Source organism: Sardina pilchardus, chromosome 1 (assembly GCF_963854185.1).
Source record: "Sardina pilchardus chromosome 1, fSarPil1.1, whole genome shotgun sequence".
NCBI lineage: Eukaryota > Metazoa > Chordata > Actinopteri > Clupeiformes > Clupeidae > Sardina > Sardina pilchardus.
Window position 1 is genome coordinate 7,109,891 of NC_084994.1, and position 11,738 is coordinate 7,121,628.

The 11,738-nt window shown below is 40.0% G+C and overlaps 1 long non-coding RNA gene across 1 annotated transcript; it reads right to left on the reverse strand.

Moving 5' to 3' along the window:
* Positions 1–8,604: 8,604 nt before the first annotated feature.
* On the reverse strand, positions 8,605–9,819 carry LOC134082325 (uncharacterized). The gene is made up of 3 exons (XR_009939616.1): positions 9,773–9,819; positions 8,765–8,882; positions 8,605–8,680 (listed from the first exon to the last, which is right to left on the reverse strand). It is a non-coding gene; the product is annotated as an uncharacterized LOC134082325 (long non-coding RNA).
* Positions 9,820–11,738: the final 1,919 nt, after the last annotated feature.

The following is an 11,738-nucleotide window of genomic DNA, read 5'->3' on the forward strand; positions in this document are numbered from 1 at the left end:
CACAAACACACACACACCCACACCTATGTACACATAATGTACAACAACGAATACCCCCTCCCCGCCCCTCCCCCTCAATAACAACTACAACTTTACATGCGCACGCACACACATGCACATACACACACACACACACACGCACCCACATATACACACACACACACACGCAAGAACACCCCCCCCCCCCCCCTACCCCCCCAAAAATACTCAACAATAAGCAATTACACATAGGGCATATATATGTAACTCCCCTTCCCCTACACAGTCCTTTTTCTTTATTCATTTATTTATTTTTTATAGATTATGTTATTGCCCCCCCCTCTCGGTTTGCTTCTGTCTTTTTTTTTTGTTGCTTTATCCTTAATAACAAAACAAAACAAAAAATGAATGCAATGTAAGTTAGTTGAAGTAAGTGAAGTTTGTACTGTATATATGGACAAACATGCAATAAAAGTACTAAAAAAAAAAAAAAGATGTTGGATGGTCAATTGCTATGTAGTTTTGAGTCTGTTCCTGCACTGTAGTGGGATCAGTAGTGACAATAAAACACTTTTAAAATAACACTGTTTTTCTTTCTGTTGTGATGTTACTGTGCTCCATGCCATTATCATAACCACACACATGTGAATCAATGCTCCATTAGTTTGACCAGGACACTCATAGCCACTAGGAGGCACTGTAACAGAATGTATGTGTGTGCAGCTAGTCACATACTATGTTAGATGAAGAAGAATGTATGAGTGAGATACTACACATGTTATGTTGCTGCTTGATGTTTTCAGTAAAGCTATTTGCTAAAGTACTGTACATTTGCCGTTATTCTGAAGCTCCACTACACCACAAATAACAAAACCTTTCACCAAATTATCAAAACATCGTAGTTCTCTTGCAAAAGCGAACACAGCTTGATTAACTCTCCACACCTTTGTAAAAATGATGTTTCTGTATCAAACAGTAAACACAAGCCATCTTTTACTAAGCACACAATGTGCCAACTACAAACTGATGGTGTGAATACAACACACATCTGGCTTTGCTTTCTCTGTGCACAAGGTAGGCTACAGTATGTCAGTTTGAGGTCATACTTTTGTCATAGTTCTGTAAACATATAGGGATCCAAACATCAAGTATTGGTGTTTACACTCATCAAAACAAATACAAAGTCAAAACACAAAATAGTAATTTCACTGAGACAAAAAAAACATCATGACGTCTCTCTGGGTACGGCCACAAAAATTCATCTACATTGCATGCAATGTCCGCCTGTCCAAGGCTCCTTGTCCTTGTCGTCCTCTCCCTCAAACTCCTTCACCCTCTTGTCCTCTTCCTCCTCCTCTTTCTCCTACTTCTTCACCTCCACGTCCTCCTCCTAGGCCTCCTCTAATTCTCACTCTTCCTGCTCCCTCCATTGTACTCCACACGGATATCTTACCTGTGCCTTATTTTTACTGCTTAGGCTGATTGCAAAGTGAACTAATTATCTAAAACAGTTTTCATGATGTGTGCCGTACAGTTGGCAAAACAGCGTAAATAATAATAAATGTGTGTATAATTTTGCTAGGAGTGTGTGTTACAAAATTGAAAACTGAGTTCAAAGCCGTGCTGGTGCTTTTAGTTTGTCAAACTCAGTGAGTGGTTTTGCTATATGTAACGGGGTTAGTGCTTCCACTTGCCACTGTAATGTTATGTAATGGTGTTCTGCACCTTTAAGAAAATGGTTGGTATGGGAACGACGCGTTTGGCTCTTCCCATCTCATCTTGCCCGCGCGAGTGGTAGGTTACGAGTTTTACACACTGGAGAAAATGTATGATATTTTAATAATTTTAATTGCATATATATCCTTTATCTCAATCTACATGTACCTAGAATTCGATTTTCATTAAGTGAGAACAGAACTATGTGTTTAGGACTGTCCAGTAAGTAGACTGTTGGTTTGTAAAGTGTACAATATATTACATGTATGCTAACAGTGACTCTATACTTCTAGTGGCATTCGCCAGGTTGGACAGTCGTGTGATACAACTTTGTTGTCTATCTTAAGGTACATGTTTGTTTTTATGAATATATCTAGTTGTGCCCCAGTTCATCTTGCCCGCGCAAGTGTGGCATTCGCCAGGTTGGACGGTCGTGTGATACAACTTTTGTTTGTCTATCTTCAGAATAATAAAACCCTCGACTTGGAGTTTGTGTCTGCTCTGCTATTTACAACACAACGCATACAACTGTTACATATACAGATGGTACGGGTTGAGAATGCTCCTTTCATTCCCGCACATCGGGACTCCCGAAGCATCGGGAAAACTGCAACCGCAAGGGGGCAACATAGACCGCCCGAGTTTTCGAATGTTTACAGCCTACCTCACAGCTCTCTCACTCGACGTAGCCTATAACTCAGTCAGTCCAGCAGAGATGCCAGAGCAACGTTTTGGTCAACGGAGAGGGAGAGAAATGCTCCGCATATCCGTCTCATTTAATCATTAAAATGAAAGTGATTGGCGAAATTAATCAAACGACGTTTCAATAAACCATTGTTGAAATGAATGAAAATGGTTTTAGAAACCTATTGGCCTATCAGAAGGAAATAGCCTTCAATTCAACCTGAAATAGGCTACTCGAAAGGCAACCTTAGATTAATTCATGAATTCATTACGGTTAGGCTACAAGACCGCATTTCCGTGAATAGGCTATTGTCAACGTCAAGGCGAAGACGAAAGAGATGGACAAGATGGACATTTTGGCAACATTTACATGCTAGGAATACTTAGAAATGTGTAAGCTATTTTAAAACGGAGGCTTGTTCATTTTAACCGGCGACGTTTCAAGTACATTTCGCGAATAAAGCCTATAGAAGTTCATATCCGGCTGTGGCGCAAGTGGTTGATGCATAGGTATCGTACGCCAGCGACTGGGGTTCGAAACCTAGTCGAAGAACCTCTCCGGAACCCATCAAAACAAAATGCATTGATTTATTAAAAGAAACGAAAGACTTCCTGTTTTGAGATTCTTTTTATGTTTGCGATGTCTGCTGAAAAGAAAAGTTAATATGTTAATTCGTGGTTCAGCGCGCACTCACACACATTTTTACATTGACATAGTGTCGGGCTCAAGTGTCGTCTGGAGCCCTGCGCGGGACTGTTTTCTTCATCCCAATCCCGCCCGCATAATCAGAAATTCTGACCATTACCGCCCGCACCCGCGGAGTGTGTGATACAGTCCCGCCCGCACCCGCAATGTTTATGTTTAGTCCCGCCCGCTCCCGCGAAATTCTGATAATTTTTGCCCGCATTGTAATAGACATGCATTGATTTTGTATCTTCTCCCGTCCCGCAAGAGAAAAAAAACAGCTGCTTGAATAGAAAACAACTGTGTTTGAATGACCGTTCACGGCTAGAACTTCGTTTAATCATTAGGCTACAAAAACTGCGTTCAGTTAAAACATCTTTGCAACTTATGCAGCCACTTAGGCTGTGTTGCACACCCCCAGTGCGTTGTGTACTAAATGACGGACGCCTGTCTGAGATATCGGGAAAGAAATAAAAATAATCAGGCATGGAGCGAGCCAGGCGCATCACAGCTCCTCTGCCTCATGACAGTCGCAACAGAGCGCGCAGGACAAACAATTAAACCCTCACTGTAGCCTATCTCAATGGGAGGCAAGGCTAGGCTAGGCTTTCCACTCCAATTATGCTCTCCATTTTATTGCTATGCTAAATCTCGATCCCGCGGAGTTTTTTTTCTGCCGCCCGCTCCCGCCCGCAGTCAAGTTCATACCGCCCGTTCCCGCAAGATTTGCGTTGGGTCCCGCGGGACCCGGCGGGTCCCAGTCCCAATGCAGCCCTCTAGTGTCGTCCTCAGTGCCGCATATAGGCTATAATGTAGTGACCTGGTTAGACGATTGTGGGGGAGGGGGAATGATCGCACAAGACAATAATGCTCTTCATGAAATGGATCTCACAGGCGGCTGTCTGTTTTTAAATGTAGCCTACTACACCACTTGCGAAATCGGACGTGGCACATAGCCTAATTATTAGGCTACTGGATAGCAAATCCATAGACTTTGTTCATCCTATAGGCCTATCCTTAAAATGAAAGTGCTGACTGGCGAAATTAATCAAACGACGTTTCAATAAACCATTGTTGAAATGAATGAAAATGGTTTTAGAAACCTATAGGCCTATCAGAAGGAAATAGCCTTCAATTCAACCTGAAATAGGCAACCTTAGATTAATTCATGAATTCATTAGGCTACGGTTACAAGACCGCATTTCCGTGAATAGGCTATTATTGTCAACGTCAAGGCGAAGACGAAAGAGATGGACAAGATGGACATTTTGGCAACATTTACATGCTAGGTATACTTAGAAATGTGTAGGCCTAAGCTATTTTAAAACGGAGGCTTGTTCATTTTAACCGGCGACGTTCAAGTACGGCGACGTTCAAGTACATATGCCGAATAAAGCCTTTCGAAATTCACATCCAGCTGTGGCGCAAGTGGTTGAAGCATAGGTACCGTACGCCAGCGACCGAGGTTCGAAACCCAGTCGAAGAACCTCTCCGGAACCCGTCACATCAAAATGAATCGATTTATTAAAAGAAATGAAAGATTGCCTGTTTTGAGATTCTTTTTATGTTTGCGATGTCTGCTGAAAAGAAAAGTTAATATGTTAATTCGTGGTTCAGCGCGCACTCACACACATTTTTACATTGACATAGTGTCGGGCTCAAGTGTCGTCCTCAGTGCCGCATAGGCTATAGGCTATAATGTAGTGAACTGGTTAGACGAGTGTGGGGGAGGGGGAATGATCGCACAAGACAATAATGCTCTTCATGAAATGGATCTCACAGGCGGCTGTCGGTTTTTAAATGTAGCCTACTACACCACTTGCGAAATCGGACGTGGCACGCCTAATTATTAGGCTACTGGATAGCAAATCCATAGACTTTGTTCATCCTATATCCTTGGCGGAGATAATAATTAAGCATATCAAATTAAAAGCACACTACGACAGGTATACTTGTGTGATCACGCAACACAAGAGAGCATTTAGCGATGGGACAGTTGTGAATGAGTGCTTAACACCCTGGAGTCTAAATATCCCCGGGGGATTTGAAAAACTGTTCCAAACACACATCTCAATCTCTGCTTTTATCATATTATAGAAACACCATTAGAAGCCTTTAATCAACTCGTTTTCAAATATATAACCTATGTTTTAAGAGAATATGGCAATGATAATGGCACTTTCTAAAAACAATAAATTCTTAGGATTTGTCCTCTCACCTGCAGCAGGCCCATTCAAAAGCCCATCCACCTAATTTGCATTTGAAAGAGCCAATCACTAAAGCAGCGTTTCTCAAACTGTGGGGCGCAGAGACATGCCAGGTGGGGCGCGAGCTGACGTGAAAAACCGGAGATTTCTTTTTAATCTGTAGCCTGTGCCTTCCTTTATTGATAATTACGAGAATGCACCTCCATCTCACAAAACAAACACAAACAAGGTTATCTAGACTCTTGTAGGCCTATCATTGACCAGATGAAAATGTTAGTCTGTCCTGGAACCATAGTCCGAAAAAAATGATTGATGTCGGAATTTTAATTGCAGCGGAAACAAAAAAAACCTGTTTATGTACGAGACGAGCGCAGTAAAATTGAAGGATATCTTGGCTATCTGTCCGACGACACAATTGCTGTTCTGCGATCTCGAAGAACAAGTGCTTGACAAACGCAAACATGTTTTGCCTTGCAAGTGGACAAGGCCACCGACAGTTACAAAGGTGGTTTAGTTATTGCTTATGTCCGCTTTGTTAACTTGACAGCGGGCGAAGATATTCTATTCTGCGAGTATGCCAAAAGTAGGGCCACTGCAGATGAACTATTCAACATTGATCTCAACAATTAGTCTACCTGGCAGAACAGGACATCAAATGGAAAAACTGTGAGGGACTTTGCTCGGTTGGCGCACAGACGAAAGCAGGTAAAAGAAATGCTATCGTCGTGATAAAGAGGGTAGTGCCAGATGCGCAACAGACGGACTGTTTCATTCAGGGAAGCGCTCGCGTCAAGGCTTGACCTGAATAAGATTTTGAACGAGGTTGAAAGTGTTAAACTTCATTTATAACACAATGGTAGCATATAGTTGGCCCTTTTGCTGTATTATTGGAAATCAGCTTTTTTTGAAGCAAGGATTGACACCTTGTCAATAACAAAAAACTGACGTTATTGGTCATTGATTAAGGTTTTTATTTTCTCTATTCTTTAACTGATATTTATCTTTAGTAGCCTAACTGTTATTTGTTAGGCCTACTGATGTATATTTAGCAAGTGACGTTATAAATATGACAATTTTGAGCTTGACCTATACTTTCTATAGAGCGATGATGGACAGGTGGGGCTCGAGAAAGCCCCCTTGATCGAAGTGGGGAATGAAAGAAAAAGTTTGAGAACCACTGCACTAAAGTGACACATTTAGTCTAGCCTACTTTATGAGTTTTTTTTTGACCCCTCTAATAAATTGCCTATAGTCCTACTACGATAATGGAGGAAGGGCTGCCTAACTGTTCCCCCTAAGAGTTTTTTCATAAGATAAAATGTTTACTCTATTTAAGTGTAGGATTTAGACAAGACAACCTCGGAAAAGTTCTTCAGATAAACAATGTTTTATTGAATTAAAGGAAAGAAAATGTATCGCCAGGGTTTCGGGGCTTGCGAAGGCATTCGTTGATCTTGACGTTGTGTGGCAGTGCTTGCTTGCCCTTCGATCCATCCCAGTTGGTGGTTTTGCACCAGGCTCTGTACACTGTAAAAAATTTACTGTAAAATTTACAGTAACTTACTGGCAACAATTGGCCAGTAAGTTACTGTGAATACCTTTTACAGTACAGGTACTGTATTTCCATTTACAGTATTTATATATTCACTGTAAAATGAAAAACAATTAAATACTGTGATTTCAGTCGTATTTACAGTAACTTACTGGCCAATTGTTGCCAGTAAGTTACTGTGAAAACCTTTTACAGTAAAGGTGCTGTATTTCCATTTACAGTAACTTACTGGCCAATTGTTGCCAGTAAGTTACTGTGAATACCTTTTACAGTTAAGGCACTGTATTTCCATTTACAGTAACTTACTGGCCAATTGTTGCCAGTAAGTTACTGTGAAAACCTTTTACAGTAAGGTGCTGTATTTCCATTTACGGTAACTTACTGGCCAATTGTTGCCAGTAAGTTACTGTGAATACTTTTTACAGTAAAGGTACCGCATTTTCATTTACAGTATTTTATGTATTCGCTGTAAAGTGAAAAACAATTGATTTTAAATTAAGATTTTTTTTTTTTTTAGTTGTATTTACAGTATTGGTTGTTTCCCTGTAGAAGCTAGGTCAGTTAAATACTGTGAATTCAATTGAACTTACATTAGCAATCATTAATAGAATAACTCATATTCCAAAATATTTCAGTTAACTGCAGACAATAAAACAATTTTAACTTTTGTTATTTATATAAGACATTTCAAATGTATGACTGAAGTGGATGTTGACAGACAACAGTAGACATGGTTTGAACACAACCACAACCTTATCTGATTTGACACAGATAAGGGGGTTAAAAGCGCAGTGTGTGTAAGTGCAGTATGGCAACTGGCAAGTCTATGTAATGTAGTATAAGGAGTTGTGTGTGTACAGGATGCGGAGTAAAGAAACTCATCCCCAGTCTGTTTTGTGGGTGTTCCCTCAGTCTGCCACGTGGGAACAGAGACGTCTGCTTGACGTGGTTTAAACAGTCCGTGGTCAGAGCGTGAAATGTCTTTTGAAATACTTTTGGGCCGTTGTTGTACTCTTCTGGTATAGGTATCCTGCAGGGTAGGGAGAGGTGCTCTGATGGTACCTTTCGCAGTAAATGTCAAGTGTCTGAAAAAGAGAAAGAAAGCATACATTACAATTGACCCCGTTCATGAATATACAGTAATTAATGCAAACTACTCCGGTTGTGTGACAAATAAAAGCAAACCCACACTAGTCAGGTGCAATAGATAGAAGTAATGCAGATGTGTACAATACACCACCATAGCAAAGTTTGGGAGTTCACTTTGATATGTCCAGTGTTTTTTTTTTTTTTAAGGGGACATCTCGAAGTGACCCTACACTTCTGAACAGAAGTATGTCTATGTGATATCATACCTAATCTCATAATTGCCTGCGGCAACTCTGCCTTCATGCGAACACCACTTTTCTGATGCCTAACATACTGTAGGCCATCTCCCATCTGACTTGCAATAGCAGCCTCTGGCTCCAGGCTGGGACTTCTGGATGGTTCCTAAAAAGAATAAACAGCAATTGCCATATAATTTGTTAATAAACAGCAATTGCCATACAAAACAAATCATAGTTTTAAAAAATAAGCAAGGCAATCAGATGTAGAAATAGAAATGATAATTACCTTGCCATGAGGCACCCTTGCCACCCTTGTCACCATCTATGTTACTTCTTGATATCAGTTTATTTATGAACAGAAATAAAACACAAACACTTACACCATGTTGAGGGCAGCAGCCATGGCTAACAGACATCATCAGGGCAGTGCCATCAGGTAGTGCCATCAGAGTAGACCGACTTCGCCCTGGACAGTTGTTGACAGTTGAGCCCACAAAGTCATAACAGACACATGAAAGGAGGGGATAAACTAAACAGTTACAGACACAAATACAGTACATGCACACATATTAAATGCTATATACGTGTGTCTCTATTTGGTGAGTGAACTCACTTGCAGGCTTGGAACTTCTTCCTTATGGAAGTGACACACATTTGGAACATTCCAAAATGCACACAGCCTAAGTGTCTCTGACACAGCGTTCTCAGGGCAGCAGTCCTCACACCACCTACTAAAAGAGGGAACAGAAAGAGGCTTACATTAATTAATACATTGCAAAACACACAGAACATGAAAAGACCATCACTGAAGCACTACTACACTCACATGCATCTTAAATAAACACATGCCTCAATGTAAGTCACCAAACATTGGGCAAATAAAGGCTATAAAATGAATACCATTTAGCCAAACACTACCCTTCACAAACTAAAGATCCCTTTACTTATCGGCATGATATTTCTGGTAATTGAAATTCCCCAAATGCTCCCCTTTCACATCCACTATATGACGGATCTATGAGCATGACTATGCAAAACTACAGTTCCTAAATTAGGGGTGAGATAACCTACACATCAGCCTACTTCATTAATTTGTTTTACTGGTCCTCTTTCCAGTTATAGCAACACTACATATTATGCATCAACACTACATGTATTAAGTTTAACGTTAACTACCCATGCCCCATGGAGTTCGCAAAGTAATGTTACTAACTAGCTGCTAACGTTAACAACTTTCACCTGTGTCTGTCTGCTAGTTAACTTCAGCCTTCAGCCTGCATGGTAACAGCCACTTTAAGCTAAGCTACTTGCGTCTGATATTTCATTCAAACTAAAACTCTACATTCATAACGACATATCAGACTGAATTATTGCTAGATATGATATTGACTATCATTCGAAAAATCCCACATGATGGTTAAGTTAGTTACTGGAAAAGTTAACATTAACAGCTAACATCGCTAACGCTAGCGACGTTAGCTCGCTAGTTCTAGCTATCGATATGTGCTATGCTGATTCTAACATGACAATAATGGCTTTGGTTAACATTTCATTGTGAAAACAATACATTTCTAATAAATTCCCGTTTTCAATTGGCATACAAAAGTACTGTAATTCTTACCTTGAATATGATGTTTGTACAGAGTTGAAGATTGCAGTCAGATTCATCATTGAAAAGTGACGGTTGATGGTTGAAGTGAAGTCACTCTGGCTGGAGTTGAAAAGTCAGGGGTGGGGGATGGGAATTACTGCGTGTGCGCATGCGCTTATCAAGAGGCGATAAGCAGCCGTTAAAAACAATCGTGGAAAATTATTGGGCTGAAATGTGTTATGCTTGCTCAGTAGTGTGATCAAAGCCTTAATTCTTGACATCAAATTGACTTTCTCAACCATCTCTGGTATGTCATTATGAGTTAAAAGAAAGATAAGATTAAAAAAGGGAAAACACAGTAGGCTAGTTTACTTAACTATTTACAGTAGCCTACTAGTGGCTATATTGTGATTTGTTTACAGTAGTGTTTTGACTACTGTAATTTCTACGGTAACACTTACTACTGTAATTGTAGTTTACAGTAGAGGTACCGCATTTCCATTTACAGTATTTTATGTATTCACTGTGAAATGAAAACCAATTAAATACTGTGATTTCAGTAGTTTTACAGTAACTTACTGCCCAATTGTTGCCAGCAAGTTACTGTGAATACTTTTTACAGTAAAGGTACCGCATTTCCATTTACAGTATTTTATGCATTCACTGTAAAATGAAAACCAATTAAATACTGTGATTTCAGTAGTATTTACAGTAACTTACTGGCCAATTGTTGAAAAGAAAAAATACAGTAGTTTACTTTACTATTTACAGTACTATAGTGGCTATACTGTATTTGTTTTACAGTAGTGCTTTGACTACTGTAATGTCTACAGTAACACTTGGACTACTGTAATTGTAGGGGCGTTACTGTAAATTTCACAACATTCTACTGTAAAAAGCATATACAGTAGTGCTACTGTGAAATTTCCTGTAAATAACTGTGAATTTCACAGCCATTTTTTACAGTGTAGTGCTCCTTTGTGATGGCTCTGAAGAGCAGGCATCCGTATCTTCCAACGTTGCCGCGACTCTGTTGGTGAATTCGAGCATGTTGTTCTGGGCCAACAGCAAGCAAAGTCACGTCATCGTGCTGAGAAGGAACTTGAATGCTGTTGTCGAATGTGGCAGAGAATACAGAAGAAGACTTTAACTATTACTTATATATTCTTATGACGAAACGCGAAGAAAAAATACGAGGACTGACCATCTCGCCTCTCCGCGTTTCCCCCAATAGGCCTACCATGGCGACAAAGAAATAAATATGATTTGACATTTTAATGTTTGTAGCGCGCCAGTTTACCCAGTGTGTGTGCATTGAGTAGTTCCTTAAAATACGGAACAAAGAGCGTCCCGTAGGCTATCTGTTCAATACAGAAGAAGACTTTAACTATTACTTATATATTTCTTATAACGAAACGCGAAGAAAAAATAGGCTACGAGGACTGACCATCTCGCCTCTCCGCGTTTCCCCCAATACCATGGCGACAAAGAGAAATAAATATGATTTGACATTTTAATGTTTGTAGCGCGCCAGTTTACCCAGTGTGTGTGCATTGAGTAGTTCCTTAAAATATGGAACAAAGAGCGTCCCGTAGGCTACCTGTTCAATACAGAAGAAGACTTTAACTATTACTTATATATTTCTTATAACGAAACGCGAAGAAAAAATACGAGGACTGACCATCTCGTCTCTCCGCGTTTCCCCCAATACCATGGCGACAAAGAGAAATAAATATGATTTGACATTTTAATCTTTGTAGCGCGCCAGTTTACCCAGTGTGTGTGCATTGAGTAGTCCCTTAAAATAGCCTACGGAACAAAGAGCGTGTCGTAGGCTATCTGTTTAATACGGAAGAAGACTAACTATTACTTATATATTTCTTATAACGCTGGCTGTAGGCGATTTCTATAACCATTTTCATTCATTTCAACAATGGTTCATTGAAGTGTCGTTTGAATGATTTCGCCAGTCATCACCTTCATTTTAATGATTCAA